The sequence below is a fragment of the Monodelphis domestica genome, chromosome 1, assembly GCF_027887165.1.
Source record: "Monodelphis domestica isolate mMonDom1 chromosome 1, mMonDom1.pri, whole genome shotgun sequence".
Classification (NCBI taxonomy): Eukaryota; Metazoa; Chordata; class Mammalia; order Didelphimorphia; family Didelphidae; genus Monodelphis; species Monodelphis domestica.
Window position 1 is genome coordinate 438,480,617 of NC_077227.1, and position 19,326 is coordinate 438,499,942.

The 19,326-nt window shown below is 40.9% G+C and overlaps 1 protein-coding gene across 15 annotated transcripts in view; it reads right to left on the bottom strand.

Moving 5' to 3' along the window:
* The window catches only part of ZNF536 (zinc finger protein 536), a 622,265-nt gene extending 607,996 nt beyond the window's left edge, over positions 1-14,269 (bottom strand). For 3 of the 15 annotated variants that reach the window (XM_007474796.3, XM_007474793.3, XM_056812230.1), the window contains exon 1: positions 12,832-13,571. The gene's annotated coding sequence lies outside the window, so the exon portion shown is untranslated. Of the gene's footprint in view, positions 1-9,365; positions 10,725-12,831; positions 13,572-13,606 lie in introns of those variants that run through there. The other 12 variants (XM_056812227.1, XM_056812228.1, XM_056812237.1 and 9 more) reach the window with 5 other exon arrangements.
* Positions 14,270-19,326: the final 5,057 nt, after the last annotated feature.

Consider the following 19,326-nt stretch of genomic DNA (forward strand, 5'->3'; position numbering starts at 1 on the left):
TAGCTCTCACTCTTATCTCATATAATGTCTTATATGTTTCTCTAATGTCTTTATCAGAATCTATTTTGTATTATAAGAGTATTGGACTTAGAATCAAGAAGATCTGAGTTCAAATGTTCCTCAGTTATTGCTAGTTTTGTGACCCTGGACACTTAATTTTTCTGTGCCTCAGTTTCCTCATCTGTAAAACTGGGATAACAGTACCTACCTCATAAGGTTTCTGTGAGGACCAAATGAGTTAACATATGTAAAATGCTTTGCAAATCTTCAAGTGCTCTATAAATTCTAGCTACTGTTGTTATTATTATTTCAGTATATTATTATTATTATTATTAATTTCCCTATCCTCCACTCTTGATTATCTTGTAATCCCTCTGAAGGTGGGGACTAGTCTTTATATCTTCTTTATTCTTAGCACGCACATAACTACAAAGATGCAAATTGGAATCTATCCATGCCTGCTCATCTGATAGCTCCTGGCCATGTCCTCCCATACAAGGCTAGACACACAAATGTTTGTTGAATTGAATTATATTCCTGATTTTTTAAATGTTCATTTCCAACCAGGCCAAGCAAACTTTCCAGTCACAGAGAGCACCCTCAGGGAGGAGGAAGCTCAAAAACATGCCTATGGGAAGTGACCCCCAAATAAAATCATTTAAATGCTCCTGATACATTATATTTCACTCATTGCCATTTGCAGACACCACCAAATTCCACTCTGGCCCCTACCACTTCTGGAAAGACAAGACAATGTCTGTGGAAACTTGTAAAATCAGATCATGTTAATCAAAGGGTTAAGTGTTGACCACATTGTCAAAGAGAAGACTTAAGGAGCTCTTTCACCCACAAGTCAAGCAATGATTAGTGTAACGAAGAATGGGAGATTGCTTAGCATAAATATGTTCACATTTAAACACGAATGATGGTTTTATGTCATATTTTGCCTTCAATATCATTGAGAGAACCTCTGCTTTCTGAAGAAACAAATTCTCACAGTGCCAGGCTTCCGTAGCTAGCCCACAGGAGGCTAGTCCTAACTAGAAGTCAGTGAAAGGGAAAGAGTTGCACTTTCTCAATTTTGTCTTCAGTACCCACACAGATGGAATGTCCTTATCAGCCATATCACCGAGCAAATTTTTCTTGAGAGTGGAATTTGGATCTCACATAGAAATTGCCTGATTTTTATCTGCACAATAATATCATAAGGACAAAAAAGGGAGAGACAGGAAGAAAGGATCCGATTGTTCTTCAAAAGTTTTCCTAACAGAGACACCTGAGGCCCCTGTCAACTAAATAACAGCCTGGCATTTTTCAATTAAACACAGGCAGTCCCCCTGACCAAACGGAGTAAACACTTATTGAAGAATCTCACACGTGGACATATCTTCGATCCAAATCTGGGGCTGTTGTAAAAAAAAAAAAAAGTCCAGGATCAAGGTTGCTGGGATCAGGATAAGGGCTTAAAATGTCAAAATACAGCCTGTTTCAGGGTCCAGATCCTTGAATACATCAGGCAATCAGGTATTGTGAATATACCACTTGACCTTATCAGACAACTATGCCTGAGGAATAAAGGATACCCTAAAAAATGCCATGCCCATCCTTACCAAGAGACAGAGCACATCATCTTAAGCCCTGTCACATGTATTTTCATGAGGACTATTGTCCAGACGGACACGCTCAAAATGGGCACATCATATATCATCTGCTCGGAAGCAAGATAATCTACCTTAGTTAGAAGTGAGAATTGTTGCAAAATAATGTCCTCTTGGAGCTGTAATAGACAATTTGCTTTTTTTTTTCTTTTAAAGATACAAATCCATTTGTGTGTCTGGTCTTTCCTTCCAGCTTCCTTAGCAACAGCTTGGACAGGAATTTAAAAGGTAAACATGATTCTAGCCCACTCCCAATCCCCCTCAAAAAAAAAAAACTTTAATGAAAGCTCTTTCTTTTCTTAAAGCTACGGGACGTTTAAACGAGTTTGTAATTGCAATGGCATCCAATGGGCAGAAAAAAGTTTGGAATGAGAAGTTATCTAAAAACAGACGAGTAAAGAGTAGCAGCCAAGACGGTAAAATGGGAAAAGAACTGAGGATGGGTTTTCTGGTTAGCTTTTTGCTTCTGAAATGATCTCGTCTAAGTCTCTTAAAGCTCCAAACGGAGCTGGCTCTTCAAACCACTCAGAAATGGCATAGAGCTTATGCAGTGGGGACCTGCACTGATGCAGCTCTCAGAGATCAGAGGAGGTTTTCCCTCTTCAGACACAATCCTTTCATGTCAATACATGGCCCCCTTCCTAGTGCAGCTTCCCACACCACCCCATCTCCCACCTTTTGAACTTTCCTCCTGCTATTGGAGGGAGACCACCACTGATAAGACCTGACCCTGCTTTTTTCAGGGGGAACATTTATGGAAAAAAAAAAGTTTCTCAGACATTTAAGAAATCCCTGAGCTGGGTTTAATTAACAGATCCAGTCATGTTTCTTTAGTGAACAGGAGTATTTTCTACTTGTAGACTTACATGGACTAAAATAGCCACTTAGCATCAAACATATCACAAAGCAAAAAAAAAAAAAAAGGAGTCCTGGGGTGGAGGAGACAACATAATTAAACAGCTTGAAGTGCATTTTCAATAAGACTTTTCCCCAAGTATTCAATAGACTTCATGGGAATGATAGCCTTTCATAATTTGGTAGGGTTTGCATCATTTCACTTCAAAAAGGTATTATTTAGAAGTTCAAAATCATGTTTGTGTTCCTTTCTTCTCTTGACAGTATAAAACAAATATATTACCAGTCTTTTTAAAGATAAAATTAAATGTTGAACTATTTAAGTAAATTAGGTTTAGAGATGATTGTATGCATATACACATATACATACAAATACACATATAATCAGTCAGTTGGTTAGATAGAATTTATTCAATATCTGCTTTGTGCCAAGTACTGAGCTAAGTGAGTAGGATACAAAAAAAGGCAAAAGACAATCCCTACACTGAGAAAAAGATATAGATATAGATATAGATATATTCATATAAGTGTATATATAAAATCATCTCCAGATCTCAGTTTTCTATATAGTAATTCACTGCCTTTTCTAGTATTCACCCCCTAATTATTAGGTCTCCTTGGAATCCAAATGAACAGTAATGCTTATGTTCACCAAGTAACAAATTTTAATTTACATTTTAAAGGATATTTTAACAATCAAAGTAATATCCTTAAGAAAAAGTACAGAGTGTTTCTCATATATATTTCTTACCTATTAAGATCTAAATGGAGAAAGACATAATTGCTGAAATTCCAGGGACTTTTCTTCTACAGGCACCTGAGGAATATATATAGGTAAGCTCCACTATTTCTAATGGAAATTATAGACATAAATGTCCCTTGAATTAATGCAAGAACAAGCCCCTTAGGGCCCTATCCTACAGTCCTTCCATGAACCTAAATCCCATCAGAATCAATGGGAATTACATGCAAGTGAGAGCTGCAGGCTTGGAATAATGGTAACATCACTATAATTAAGGCTGAATAGGCATTTCGGTGATTAACCTTGATTTTAGGGAATCTATATTTTGGCCTTTACAATCTGAATAGAGCTATTTTATCTTTCCTTTTCATGTACTTTTATAATGAAGCAACCAAAAAAAAAAATCTGATAAGCCAGGGGTTTGGAATGGCAGTACGACAGGCACAAATAGACAGGAAACTCTAAATTTCTGAATATAAGCAAAAAAGCAGCAGACTTGACCTGACAAACAAAATCTTGGGGAAAATGAGATATGGACAAGAAAAGATGAAGACTGCTCTGAGTGAATAGCATACATTCTCCCAGGACACTAGCCCCCACCTTTGTTAATCAAAAAAGACCTCGCTATGGAGAACATGGATAATCAGAGTTCTGCTATAGTGATACAGAACTTTCGGGATAATGTCATTGCAAGCCTACGGTGATCATTTTTCCTGTGTCAAAATGGCATTTAATTTTCTCATCGAAAAACCACCAACTAAGCCTAGGAAAAAAGGCAGGGGAAGTGGCGGGGGTAGAGGTGGAGGGGGTAGAGGTGGAGGACCTATAAACTGAATCTTTTGCTATTTACCTTAACTAACATCCTTCCTAAATGCTCATGTTTCCTGCTCTCCATCACAGACAAGTAGCCTGCCTTCCCCTCAAAGCTTTCAGCTTTCCCACAGACTTTCCATGTAAGCTCTGTAAAAGCCTGAAGGAAGCATGGAAAAATAACAGGTCTGGGAATCAGAAGACCCAGTTTCTAATTGCAGTTCTTCCACTTTCCAACTCTGACTTTGGACAAGCCACTCTACTGCCTTGAAAATTCTATTATTCATATGTAAAATGACTAGAATTCAAGGGTGTCAAATGTGACCCACAAAACCTCCCAAGATCAGTCCAATTCAGATTAAAATGTAATTAGGAAATATTTAACAAAATAAAAATTTATCTAATAACTCACAAACAATTCTTTGTATATAGTTTAACAGCCTCTATTTCTATCTGAGTTTGAAACCATTGGACTAGATTAGACCCTAAGGATCCTTCTAGCTCTAAATCTAGGTTCCTACTTTCCCTAGTAGTCATCCTATGTTTTTTAAAAAATATTTGACAGATCACTGGGTATTGACCTAATAAAGTCAACAGCAAGACAGTCTGAGCGACACTGTCTTATGTGTAAAGTTCATACTTAAAAACAAATAGGGAAGGTCTATACCCAGATCAGATGGTGAGATATGAGGTGTTGTCTAAGCAAGAACACATGCTGGTGTGCCCAACTTGCTCTTCATCTTGAACAAAAAAAAATTATTTTGAACTCTGGGTGCTATTTTGAAAGCCATGCAGATGACCTAGGAGTAGGGAGACCATCCCCACACCATCTAGAAAATGGACTCTTCCTTAAGGAAAAAGGTATCCTTCACAAAGCTTCTCGTAGGGTAACCTTATGGTATCCTGACTTAAGTTGGTATCTTAAGTCTTGGTATCCTAGGTGACAATATTTTCACCAAGAAATTTCCTGTCCTATTGGAAAGAACAACCATGGTTGGTTGCTGTAACATATAATCTTCATTCATTTCAAAGGTTTTGATCACCTTAAAAAGGACATGACTTGTGTTTGACATAATCCTTAAAGTAAGGGTCAGAGAAGATTTTTAAAAAGCATGGTGGAACATGAATCCAGACAGATTAGTCCATTGGATCCAGTCTTATAAAGGACTTACACCTTCACTGGCTTCTCTATGCTAAAGGGTAGGTTTAACTTAGTCTGTGGCACCTATGGCAAAAAGACTGACCCACAGATTTACATAAAAGTAAAAATAAGGAATTTTGACCTCTTGGAACAGCTTGCATTCTGAAATAATTAGCTTTCTGCTGAACCTTTCAGGGAGCAACTAAGTGTCATAGTGGAAAGAGGACCAGGCCTGAAGTCAGGAAGACATCCTCCTGAGTTCAAATCTGGCCTCAGACACTTAGTAGTTTAATCCTGTTTATCTCAGTTTGTCATCTATAAAATGACATGGAGAAAGAAATGGCAAACTCCTCTAGTATCTTTGCCAAGAAAAACCTAAAAGGGGCCCAAAGAGTGAAAATCCACTGAAATGACTGAACAACAACAACAGACCTTGTAGGGAATTCCATGACTACCATTCATTGAGTTAATTAACTCTGCATTTTGGAAATGAGGTGTATCCTTAGATGTGGGGAGAGATCCCAAGGTGGACCCTTTGATTTTTACTGATGTCTCATCCTAGGAGAAAGAATTCACCACTTAACATTTGTTTGTTTCTTTTAGGGTAAGAGGTTGTCTTTCAGGTACCCCTCCCAAGGGGCCAGAAAGGATAGAAATGTCATTCATAGAATTAGTATATTTGGGCAGTGCAGATTCATCTACCAGAGCTCCCTATTTTCTCATTTCCTATTCAAGCCTGGCCCAATCTACCTTTAAGTCAATCCCTAAAGTCACCAACAGGAGAGCCAGAATGAATGGAGAATGTGAGCTGAAGCTGAAACTAATTGCTCCCTCTGAAGAATTCTAAGACTGTGTATCTATCATGCACTCTCACACTTTATTTTTTTATTTATCTATTTAAGTATATGTCTTTGCCCTCTTGTGAGACTTTAAACAACACAACTTTACATATCATTCCATCCCTCCACTATGCCTAGTCTGGTGCTCTGTACAGAGTATGTACTCAACAGATGTTTGTTAGATGAATGAATGGTGAACTAGACTAATCATCAATAGTCCATGTCATCTACTGCAAGTCTCTCATTGAGTCATCCAAATGGAAAGCATTTAAAAAAATTTTTGTGGTAGTGTCTTTTCTTTTCAAACCATTGTAACCTATATATGGACAGAAAAGGTAAGATTGAATTACCTTGAATCTCTACAGATATCTACAGAAGTCATCTGTCTTGAACTAGAGATGAATTTCATGAACTTATAAACTATCACCAGCTTTTAGCCACTTTTACAAAACAGGAATCTAATTCCTTCTTTCTACTCGCCTACCCAACAATACTGTTTTAAGCCTAAAGCCAAAGATACTCGGAGTGAAAACTTGGGCCTAACATTTTTCTCTTCCCAAAATCTAACTTAAAAAGCTGAATACTTGAGAATAAAAATTAGAAAATCTAAATTTTCTTCTCCCATCAACTAAAGTCCTAAGAAAGGAATTACCAAGTACCAAGGCATACAAAAATGTAAATATCTTCCTGGTATCACTAATATAGAGGGTGGGATGAGGAGAGTAAAAATGAAGTTGAAGGTGAAGATGAGCAGTTCCTAAGGCTTCTTTTCTGATCAAAGACTACAAATCGACCTTCACATTGCAGATTTCCATGTTTCACTTTGGTAAAGTCTCCCTTTAAATAATGTTGAGAACTCAACACAAGCAGATATTTCAGCTTACTTACAGCCTTATTAAAAACACTAAATCCAAAGATGTTAAAAGGCTATAATTGTCCTCATTCAAACTGGGAAAATAAATCTATTTGCTTTTTTTTCTTTTATGACACTCTTTAAAAAAAATAAGTTCATCTATATTCTCAGGAACTGCTCTTTCTTTTTCTTTCTCCATTCAAGACACCTGTGCAATTCAAAACCAACTTTTGAGCAGAAAGCAAGAAGGGGAAACACACACACACACACACACACATACACACACACACACACACACACACACAGCTCTTTAACTCTGATTTCCTGACATTAGAGATGAGCTTGTGCTTATTCGGACTGTAAGTAGGAGCCTATTTTAATGGGCTAGTGGATTTTATAGGTCTGTTCTAATGTAAATTTCCTTGGTCACCTTAGGCTGGCTAGACAAGTTAATGTGTCAGCTTTCTGTAGTGCAGATCATAGTTTCTCATCTCAGTACTGCCTCCAGTGCTAGAAGCTAAATTGTGGTACCAAAGGCTGCAACTTCTGTCTCCTCCCTGTCTTCTTGGATAATCAAGGGGCTATTGGCCTCTAGCATGGACATCAGTGTGACCGTCATTCTCCCCATTCTTCAGTTCCTCCCAGAAGACAGGCACAACCAGCACAGTTAACTTGCTGAGTACTAAAGACCTTCAGCCCTGTTCACAAGTTAAGCACCCCAAGGCACAAACAATACCTTTGGCGGTTCAGTGGTCCAAGTGAATGCAAATTTATTGAAAGCATTTTCTACAGGTTTTCCATAATTACCATTTATGTCTTCAGGAATTGTTTCACTAAGCCTAGTTTAGGGGGAAAACATTTTAAAGACTATCTCTGCAGATGAAATACGAGGTACTAACCTTTTTTCACATGCCCAGATGTTAAGTTCATTTTCATCACATTTATGCAAATTTCATTTGAACAGTAAATCAAAAGAAAGCTTAAATCATTGTACACTATTAAAAAATCAACACTAAATCCGGTTTACTCCCGGTGATATTAACATAAAGTCACACTTAAGAGAATGAGAAAAAGAACAGATGTCATTTTAAGTTCTTCACCTAAAGATCAACTAAATGGAGAGGAGGGGAGAGAGAAAAATTTCTGGACATCATAAAACATGAATTTATGTATCTGGTTATTAACTGATCGTGACTTTATCAAATTAAACATTCTTTACTTATGATACTCATGTAACCCTGTTACAAATCAAAGCCCTCTGAAGTTGACTCAAACTTTGGAAAAATAAGAGTCAACATGACAGGGGAAAAGAATCTGTGCTAACATTTGGGTTCGTAACCATGAGAAGGTTCAAAGGCAGAGTTTTGCTATATTCTGGAGTCTAGGAGCTCTTGAGCTCTCTCCTCTATGGGGGGAAAAAAGTTAATTCATAGGGCTCATCGGGCTTACATTTGTCAAGGAGCAGGACGTCAATGCTATCATTATCAGGCAAATCAGCCAGGCGTTTAATGGTAGAATCAGGAGACATTTGCACTCCACTATCAGAATGACATCATAACTAAAACAGCCTTCAGCCAGAAGCGCCTATTCACCGAGCAGAGAAAAAGAATGAAATATTAGGGTTCCCCACTTTTCCTCCTCCTCCAGGCCCTGAACCTCAGCCTCAGGGGGCCCCCTTTCCATACCCTGACCTCTTCCAGCCATTCCAATGAGTAGAAATCAGAATTGCATTTTTAAAGTTACTTTTCACCCAGGTTCTAAATTGAAAAACAAAACAAAACATATATTTTTTTAAAAATGACAGACCAAGGGACTTAAAAAAATCACTAACCATCTCATCCAGCAATGACTGGGGTGCTCAATGACTACAGTTGCTCTCAACCATATGATTTATAGCACTGCCAAAAGATTTCTCAATCCCTTGGTGAACCTCATTTTTTAGTGAAAATGCCGGGGTCAATCTTCGTCAAGCAACTAGAAAGAGATCATTCGAGGGTTAAGTGATCAGCTCTTTCTAGTTTATTTTTGTTTTTTTTTTTTAAAGCATAGGACCCCCCCCCCCCCAATTCCCGAAGGCGCACAGGACCTTAGGGTCCTCAGCATGGTGATGAGCTGAATGATGGGGAGAGGAACATATCCAACCACACATCACCGAGCCACAGACAGCAACACTACACATTTGCAAAAATAATCATTTTCAAAGTCTCCGTACAGGTACATACATCGCACAGGAAAAGAAAAACATACACTCAGTCACACACAGCAGCAACACCACCACCTCACCTTGCCTAAGAAGTCTGAGGAAAAAGTTAGGAAAGAAGACAGAAAACCTAAAGTCCCCGAGGCTACAGAAAAATCCCGCTCTTGAGAAGCCGCCCCAGAGACCAGCCGGGAATGTTCGGCTTTCAGAAACACTTCCCATCTTATTTGCACTTAACCTATTGATGTACTTATGCAGGTCACTTACTTTGGAATATGTTTGAACCGTTTTAAATCATGCAGATCGTCGCGATTTTCACTTGGGTTTGCAAACAAGTTTCATGGAGGAAGGAGGAGGAAGAAAAAAAAAAGATCCAATTATGCAAATCTGCTCCGGGATAGGTGGTGAATATTCAGTATGACGAGGCTACTGTAATAGTTCAATGCAACACACTGTACTGGACAGATTTATGGGGGCGCGTCACCACTACGCCAGGTCCTGCTCGCCAGATCATCTTGAAGTTAATTAAAGCCGTAATGTCCACTTTCCCAGCGACCCTCCTTAGTTGGGTTTACCATTTCAACACCAAAGCTGGGGGTGGGGGGCGCTTGCTCGCCTTTCTTTTTATCTCCTCTTTCTCCCTCCCCCTTTTTACTCTCCCCTTCCCCCCCCTTTTTTTTTTTCACTCTCTCCCTCTTTTTATCTTCTCTCTCCTCCTAGAAGTTGCCTTTCACTTTAGGAACAAAGATTTGAGCTAGAGGAAAAGAGATTTAAAAAATAACCCAGAAGATTAAGGGAATCTGGTTTTAAGTAATAATATACTTTCTACTCTGAATCTAGTAAAGAAAGCACAGTGATCCCGGTGAATCTCTGCTCTTCTGCACTCCCGCCCGCTTCTCACCCTCCACCGCCTCCCCAAGTTTGCCAAACCCCTTTGTAGTGCGGCTCAAAGCGATCAGTCCTCTTCTTTTTTGTGGCAGCTTCTAAACTTAATTATGACACTTAAAATAATCATTCATCCTTCTACTCTCCCCCCTTTTACCTCTTTCTCCCTCGACCCAACACAAACCCAAACACTCTCCCTTCCCGCCCCCGTCTCTCCCCTCCCCTCCCTTGGCGTCCACTCCACCCCTGGAAGCTGGACTACCACTATCTCTATCAACGGGTCAAATCAGCTCAGCAAACACGGCCCCTGTTGGATTTATTTTAAACTGCACAGCCTTGTGAGAAACACTACATGCTGAAGCACAGACAGACAGTAGTAACACACACACACACGCACGCACACACGCGCGCGCGAGCGCGCGCACATGCACACACAAATTCGCTCACACACACTCTCCTTCGGCTGGGGAGGTGGGGGGGGGGGGGTAATAGAGAACAGCTTCCCTACTACTGCCTAGTATCGGCGGCGTGTTATTTTCATTGTCTGTCGGTGCTTTCTGCATAACAAACAGAGCCGGCAGGCTTTGCTCGCTGGGTCTAGCTTGCTAGGACTCCTTTAAGCCAACTCATTTTCTGCTGAAGAGCAATGAGAAATCACGTCTTCTCCTAGACACTATTATAGACATAACAATATCCTCCCAACAAAACCCCTTCTGCAAAAAGACCCAAGCACACGAATAGGCTGTTTACTGTTATTTCCCCATCCCTCTTCTTCCTCGGAGCCCCTCCCCCCCATTTTAAAGCAACACCCCGTCATCTCAATCCTTTATCTTGCCCCCCCCCAACAACCACACACACACACACACACACACACACACACACACACACACACATTAAACGCAAACATTTACCAAACCCACGGAGTCCTCTAACTATTTCGCCAAGAAACAGATTGCAGACACCGACTCACGGATGAAGAAGTAAAAAAAAAAAAAACCCTTAACTTTCCACCTGTCCCCAAAGAAATCTCTTCTGTAGTTTCCCTAGAAGACTCTGAGACCAAAAGAAAAAAGAAAAAAAGAAAAAATCTCCATCCCCCGCCACACCTCCCACCACCTTCTCTCCCTTTTTTTTTAAAGTTCGCTGGCGTCTGCGTTTCAATCTTCCCTCACATTATATACATCTATCTATATACATAGAGTCTATATTTTAAATTATTTGCAAAACTGCAACAGATGGGCGCATTGAGATCTGGATTCTTTCCTACTCGTCATCAAAGAAAAGCTCTCTCTCTCTCTCTCTCTCTCTCTCTCTCTCTCTCTCTCTCTCTCTCTCTCTCTCTCTCTCTCTCTCTCTCTCTCTCTCTCTCTCTCTCTCTCTCTCTCTCTCTCTCTCTCTCTCCTAAAATATATCCTAGGTCCCGCCTACGACTGTTTTCCTTAATTCTTCATCTTTGCAAAATAATTCGCAAAGCAGAAGCATTATCAGATCTTTATAGCCCAGTTCTGTATGGGGGAGAGGTGAAGAAGAGGGGGGGTGCATTCCATTCGGTCTCTATCGTCACTTTCCCAATACCTTCTTGCTTCTTCTCCCCCTCCTCATTACCCACGCTCCCACTCCAAGTCCCCCTCCCTCTCCTAAATACCCTCCCCCTCCCACCCACCCCCAATAGGTCCCCACCCCAAACCCCAGCTTCTCTCCTTGTTTCTCCCTTCTCTTTCTCTCCCAGGGTCTAGACATCTAAGTTTCCTTTAGAACCTGTTACTTTTTTTTTTTTTTAATCTATGGTGCTCGGCTATTTAAAAGGAAAAGAAAAAAAAAAACCGGCCGGGATTTGAGGCTGACAGGTGCTCCCCGGCTCCCGGGCAGTGTTTGCAGGCAAACTCTCCTTTACCTGAGCTCCAAAGGTTTAAACCCAGAGCTGACATTTAGTGCATACTTGAATGTCACAACGTTCGCTCAAAGCATTATGCACGGCTCCCTATTCATAAGAGGTCGATTAGAGCACAAAATGGCAGGTCTCCCCGGCACTTGAATCTCACAAGTTTGACACATGGTATGCATCAGCTAACTTTGATTAAAAAAAATGGTTACAAATTACACTCCGGCTGAGCCGGAATCCTGCAAGGGAGAGGCAGAGAAGGGAGGAGAGACAGAGATAGAAGAAAGAAGGGAGGGAAAAAAAATGTTTAAAAGTCACTTCTTCAAAAGTTTACTAGGACTACAGCTTTTTCTCTCCCACCCCCCTCTCACTTCCCCACTTCCCCCTCCAAAAGTTTTTTTCTGGGAACTTAAGGACAGAATCACTCAGATGGGGCGGGGGTGAAGAATTGAAGAGGGGGGGGGGATGAAAAGTGGGAGGGGGCAGGGAAGAGGATAGCGCCTGGATCCCCTGTCGCAGCTGCCTCCTGAAAATCCGGGGCAACTCTTCTGCAAAGTAACGGTTTAGGGACTGGGGCGGGGGCTGGGACTGGGGTGGGGGTGGGGTGGGGGGAGAGAAGGAGGCGAGACAGACGGGGCTCTTTCTCTCCAGCCTAAGTTCTATAGCGCCATTCAATGGCTCCTCGCCTCCTTTCATTATTTTCTCCTTCTCCCCTGACAGCCCTTCTTGCAAACGTCACAGCTATGGATATTTAATTATACTGTATTTTTTTAATCACGGTGGAAAAAAACGGCAGGCCTCATTGCGATGGGGGGGGGGAGTGAGGTGGAGAGGGGGGAGGGAGAAATGCAAAGAGTCCAAACTCACTTTGCCACCTCTCGGACACTAGGTCCAGAGCCCCCCGCCCCCCCTGTGCCCCCCACCCTCGGCACCTCTGCGAGCCCCCTCCACCTTTGTCTTCCTTACCTTAAACACTTAAAGAAACGAGTAGGGAGCAAACTCCGGCACGTAAACGAAGCGTTGTAAAAGATTGTGTTCAATGAATAATGAGGCATGTCCACATGATTGACTTGATCATTTTCTAGGGCTGAGGGGGGACAGGCGCTGCTCCGAAGTGCCACAGTCGCCCACTCCCGAAAGCCCTTCTAACTGTTTCCAACACATCCCGAGGAAAGAGTGCTTTATTTTAATCTGTCTCTTTTCAGAATAACCCTGTTCATTGATACTAATCATCCAACATCAGAAGACATTCCCATCTTTCAGCTCGGACTCCCCCTATCTGGTAGGTGGAATGCATTGTACCATTAAAAAACCTCTCCATTGTCGTCTTGGCATAATTCACAGCAACTAGATAGGTCTTGCGGCATTTAGCTTTGATGAGCCAAAAGCTGAACCCTTGATATAATAATCTACAAAGAATGGTGTGTGATCGTCCATTTTTTCTCTCTGTCTAGCAACTAAGAAACCATTTAACACAGCGCAGCTTGGTTCTGACCTTGAGCTCATGTAAACACACTTATTAAAATCTATCTATTCTCTAAGAGCTACATTCTGATTGTCAGACTCGTTACTCAGACATATATCAGCCCCTTCGCCTGTCATTACTGTGCATCCCTGCCTTTGACTAAAGAATTTTTTATCCAGCGAGAGAGATTGAGAGAGAGAGAGAGAGAGAGAGAGAGAGAGAGAGAGAGAGAGAGAGAGAGAGAGAGAGAGGGAAAAAAAAAAGCGTAATTCTTACCTGCTCCTGAAACTATTTAAAGTCTCTTAAAAAAAAAAAAAACTCCCCGGTGAATCTTGGTGGACAGCGGGACGTGCAGCATCAGTCACAGCTCCGGCGTTTAAGAGAAGTAATCAGCGATAAAGTGACGTTGATCCGCGCTCTAACCTTGTGGCGTATTTAATGTAAATAAGCCAGTTATGTTACCAATCGCATAGATACAAACACATAAAGGTCCTCAGCATCGCCTTCCCATTCTCTTTCCATGAGAGCCGACTTTATTTACAGACACTATTTAGGGGATCATGATAATTCTAAAACAATACTAGTGCCAAATGATTATGAAAATATGATTTTAATTAATCACGTAGTAGGCAAGGAAATTAGCATACGGTAATTAAACTTAGGGAAAAAACGTCATGGACGTTCTCTGCCTTATGGGTCCAGAATAATCATTAAACGGTGGGTTTCAGGACTTAATTATCAAGCAAATAACTTTTTTAAAGCAACTTTGCAAGGTTTATCCTGAGGGCAAACGCTTTTAGTAAATAATATACAACCAGCAAAAAAGCAAGGTGCCAATGTGCAATAGGTTATGTTTCTACAAAGCAGGGAAGAGAGAGAGAAGGAGGAAAAGGGCTGAATAATGCAAGTATGGATTCTATGTCCTGTAGTTGACAAAAGCCTTGGTACCTCAATAGACTCTTTGTTATGGGATTATATAATGATTGTGGGGGTAATTATGGGAAAAAAGATTTAGTAATAATAAAAAAGTATCAAAATACGCCAATGAGCAGCTTGTTTTAAAAGAAAAGACTCGCTTGTGACATTAGGGGCATGTTAATAACAGAAAGGCAGGATCCGAAAGAGTTGGCAAATAAAAAAGGAGAGAGAGAGAAAGCCTGTGATGCGCATGGTTAAGAAGCGATGGAGACAGATTGATTATTCCAAATGCCGAGCCACAGGGACACTTAAAACATTGATTCAGGTAAGACTAGTTTCATCTTGACTGAAATGAGTTCCCCGAAGATGACTGGCATACATTTTAAATCAGTTTACTACAACAATACATTATTAAGAAAAAGAAAAAAAAAACACATCTCAGGCAGAAAGCTTCCAGTTTAAAAGAAGTGTCCAGGAAACGGGAGGGGGGTGGAGGTTGGAAAACTTTGTGTTTCTCTCTTGTTTCTCAATGAGATAGTGAGCTTGTAATGAATGGAGGGGGGAAGAGAAAAAAGAGAAGACCAGGGAAGGGAAGGGAAGAGAAAAGAGAAGATAGAAGAGAAAAGGGAAGAGAAAAGAACAGAAGGGAAGACAAGGGAAGGGAGCACAAGACAGGAAAGGGAAAGGAAGGCAGAAGAAGACAAGGGAAGGGAAGGGAAAGAAAGGAGAAGAAGAGCAGGTCTCCTCACCTTCCATTCCATAAGACTCTTCTCAATCACCCTGAGGGCCTAGGGTCAGTCAGTCAGTCAGGCTTGCACCTGATTCAATCTCACATGTTTGTATGGGTGAAAGATGTTATTGCTCAGACCCTGTCACAGAAGAAAGGATACCCTTTCACAAGACATTTTCACATTTTAACTTCATTCACCCCCCCGCCCCCCCCAAAAAAAACTGACTCGGGAAAATTAAGGTTTTCTCAACATGAAAAATAAAGTAAGATTTATGAGCAAAGCTTGATCTGAGTTAGCCAGTGGTATTACCCAAATAAATAAATAAATAAAAGATTCCCATGCCTATACTAAAAAGTTTAAGCATTCACTCTGCATTTTCCAATTTGATGTGTCTGAAATTCTCTTTGAACAAATTCCAAAATACAAGTTTTTTTTTCTATAGAAATTTGCATAGCAATCACATCCATAATATCACTATCTCTATGGGGATGATAACTGGAGCAGTGGGGTGTTCTTTATTTCAATTCTTCGTGGATCAACTGATTATATTCTGTCTTCTTTTGAACTTGTTATTGTAAGTCAAGTGATCTTTTATAAGTGACAGCCTGACAAAGAGACGAGGATGGGAAAGCAGGTCGAAAGGAAGTAGCCATATGGACTTTTTAAAAGGCACTTTTTACACCAGATAATAGGGAAATGGATGTTGCTTTTTAACCCTCCCTCAGCCAAACACTTCTAGGGCCCTCAGGAAGAGGCTAGGGGCTGGTGGGCATTAGGAGAAGGGCATTTGCCCTCCTGGTGGGGTTCCCATTCAGCACAGCCAAATTCCATCCCAACCTCCATTCTCACTTCTTCATGGCTTATTGATCTCTAGCCGATGCTGACCTGCGAAGACACCTGGAGTCAGGGGTGGGGAACTCTGAGAAATGGAGGTTCCCATGACCCATCAGTCATTAACCCACCTGAGATAGGGAAAATTCACATTTCTGAGAACAAGGTACTTTGTCTGGGTGTGAGGGACAGTTGGGTAGCTGTCCCTCATATCATACGGGATGGGGATGGAGGAGAAATTTCAGACCCTGGTTCAGGTTCTGACCATACTCTGATCTGTCTTTTTGGTTGTGGTTTTATTCTTCCTTTTCTCTTCCTCTTTCCTTCCCGGCACTCCTAGAAAGGTTAAGTAAGGACGGACAAAGGAGGCAGAGGAATTTTCAGGTGCAAAAGTGCACTTTGAAAGGTGCTGAAAAGAGAATTTAAGGACCAGAGAATGGAGGGGAGAAGCTGTTTAAACTGCCCGAGCAGTCCCCTGGAGTTCCTGCAACTTGAAGGAAAGGAGAGCAGAGAATTGAGAGAAGTCAAGGAGAGGGGAGGAAAGGAGGACAGAAGGGAAAGAGAAGCAGAGGGACTAGGACAGAGACAGAAAGGAAAAGGAACTGGAGATGAGAGAACATTGAAAGAAAGGGGGGAAAATAAGAGGAATGGAGGAAGTGGGAGGATAGAGATAAAGAGAGGAAACAATACAGGGGAGTGTCAGGTGAGGAGAGCAGGATGGACCTCAGAGATCTTCCCTAAGAAAGAAAGAGAGCAGAGGACCAGGGAAGCTAGGGATCCAGAGGAGGCCAGACAGTCTGGGAACACTTCAATAGGGTAGGGAAGATGCTCAGGGAGAAAGGGGCTCTAGGACTCCTGGCGCCCCCTGCTGGTGATCAGGAACTCGAATTTAGAAAACCTACCTGAATGCTACAGCAGAGAGGTTCCAGGCAATTTTGAATGTGGGACAAGACTTGGTTAGAGAAGGCCAATAGTGAGGAACAGAATGTCTTCCTCCATAGGCTAGAACTGAACCTCCAGGACCAGAGCATGGAACCCTTTCCTGTCCTTTTATCACTGCCCTTTGTTTCTCCATTTTCCTACTTTGAGACAGAAAACCCTCTAGAAATCTGCCTCCTCTACACAGATGGTCCTCCAAACCAAAAACTCATCCTCATTTTCCTTGTCCCCTTTATCCTCTAGTATCTATTACAGAGCCCTCCAGGTAGATGCTCCACAGAACCTTAAGTTCTCCATCCCTACTCTTCTGGCAATGCTATCCAAAGCTTTCCCTTCTTTATCCTTCATTGTCATCAGGCTTCTCCAGCACCTTCCTCATTCACTCTCCTCTCTTCTATATGCCCAAACCTTCTGGCTTATTTATTTTTTCTTTACTCCCCCTAAAAAGCTTTTATTCTGGCTATTATCCCTCTCCTTGCTGTTTTACTCTTTGTGCTTCATTTTAACTCCAGCTTCTGCTCCTCCCTTCCCTTTTCTTATGAATCTCCCTCTTCTATTCTCTTTTCCCTCTCCTTTCTCCTTTATTCAGTATAAGGGAGGTAGCTTGGACTAGATTATCTCTAAGGTCCCTTCCAGCTCTAAAATTTATGGTTCTAGTCTTTGGATTTGGGTGCCCCTATTTTATTCTTTCTCTATGCCTTTCTTTCTTTTTTTTATTATTAGCATCTATACCAACCTTCATATAAGCAAAAATATCCTCTTCCCCTGCCTCTTCCTTTTTTCATGAGTACAAACCTATATGTATAAAAGGTAGGACTAGGAAGCCATTTGATTGAGTTCTTAGCAAATGGATCAAAATTTGCACACTGAAGTGAATACCATTTTCTTTAAAGTGGTTCCCCTGGGGTTGGGGGATGGTAGTAAGCTACACATATAACCATTGATCAGAACCTTTTGGGGATCTGCCCTTTGGGAATTGCCTTCGAAGCCTTACTCAAATTCTATTAAATATCTTGGATGATGGGAAATCTTCCTCCACTGAGAATATTTTTTTAAACAACCAAAAGTAATTAGGGGCCAAATACGGAGAAAGCGGCAGGGTATCAAGCTGGGTAATGTAGTTTGGGGTGTGACTATAAAATAATGAAACTGATGTACTTATTTAGCTCAGAAACTGACTCTGGAGACTCCTCCCCAGGGAGGAGTTCCAAAAATATATTGAGAAGTAGAAACATCATTAGAGATTACTTTGGAGGGCCACTTTTAATCTGTCTATGTAAATTCTGGAGACAACACAGTATTGACATTAAAATGATCTGAGTTCAAATCTCAGCTTTGTTGATTAGAACTTTTATGTCCTTGAGTGCATTGTTTTACTTTTTTGGGTTCTGATTTCTTATCTGCAAAATGAAGGAATTCCAGTTCTAATTTATTTGATTTTGTTTATGTGATAAATGGGCAGTTAGGTGGCACAGTGAATAATGGAGTATTGGGTCTAGAGTCAGGAGGACTCATCTTCCTGAGTTCAACTCTGACCTGAGATACTTATCACCTGTGTGATTTGGACAAGTCATTGAACCCTGTTTGTCTCAGTTTCTTCATCTGAAAAATGAGCTGGAAAAGGAAATCACAAACTATACCAGTATCTTTGCCACAAAAACCCCAAATGGGGGTCACACACAACTGAAATGCTCTGAAAAACAAATATGTTAGACAGTCAATCTCAATACTTTCAACTCACCTCAGATAACACATTCCTTGTTCCTATTGGCTCCCATTTTCTTGCCCTGTCGTTTACTTTCTGACCTTCTCTCAACTCTTCTTTTTTCTTCTCTCCTCTCACCTGTTTCAGTGTGTGTGTGTGTGTGTGTGTGGGGAAGCAGATACTAAGTCACTCAAAAAATGGATTTTATGGAGGAGGTAGGGGAGGAGAGACTAGGACAGAAAGCCTCCCCAAGAGGGGAGGGCCTCTATTATCCCTAGGAATAGATAAATCAAGTGTTGCTCACATCCAGAAACTTTAGCGATAACTACACTGATCAAATATCATCTTTTCTTCCTTTTGCTTGATTATTGGTTCCTGAAATTATAGAATTAAAAACTTGCTCCTTCAACTCAAGACCTGTCATCATCTGATAATAAAAATATCTTCCTCCCACACACAGTCCATCTTATCAGTTACTTACACCTCTGTGCGAATGAATTTATTAGACCCTTTCTTGTTTAACAGATTTGGTTCTAGAGCTGGGAAGAGAAAGAACACATGCCAACAAGAAGGTAAGGAAATAACTTGCAAGCAGAAAAGAAGTATTGATGGTGTGTGGAGGGGTGTGGGCAGGTATTGCTAAACTTGAATTTTTAAAAACAATTTTACTTAGGGTTTTCTCTGCACCCTCTTCCCAAGGATTTAAATCAATTCCAAATTATTTCTCTTCTCTGCCACCTATTCAGTATAATATGACAAATAATAAATAACTACCAGGTATAAAGTATCATCCTAGGACTAGGGTTGAAATATAAAATTTACCTAATATATAGCCTCTATCCTCTTAGACCTTATAGTCTGTCTACTATGTG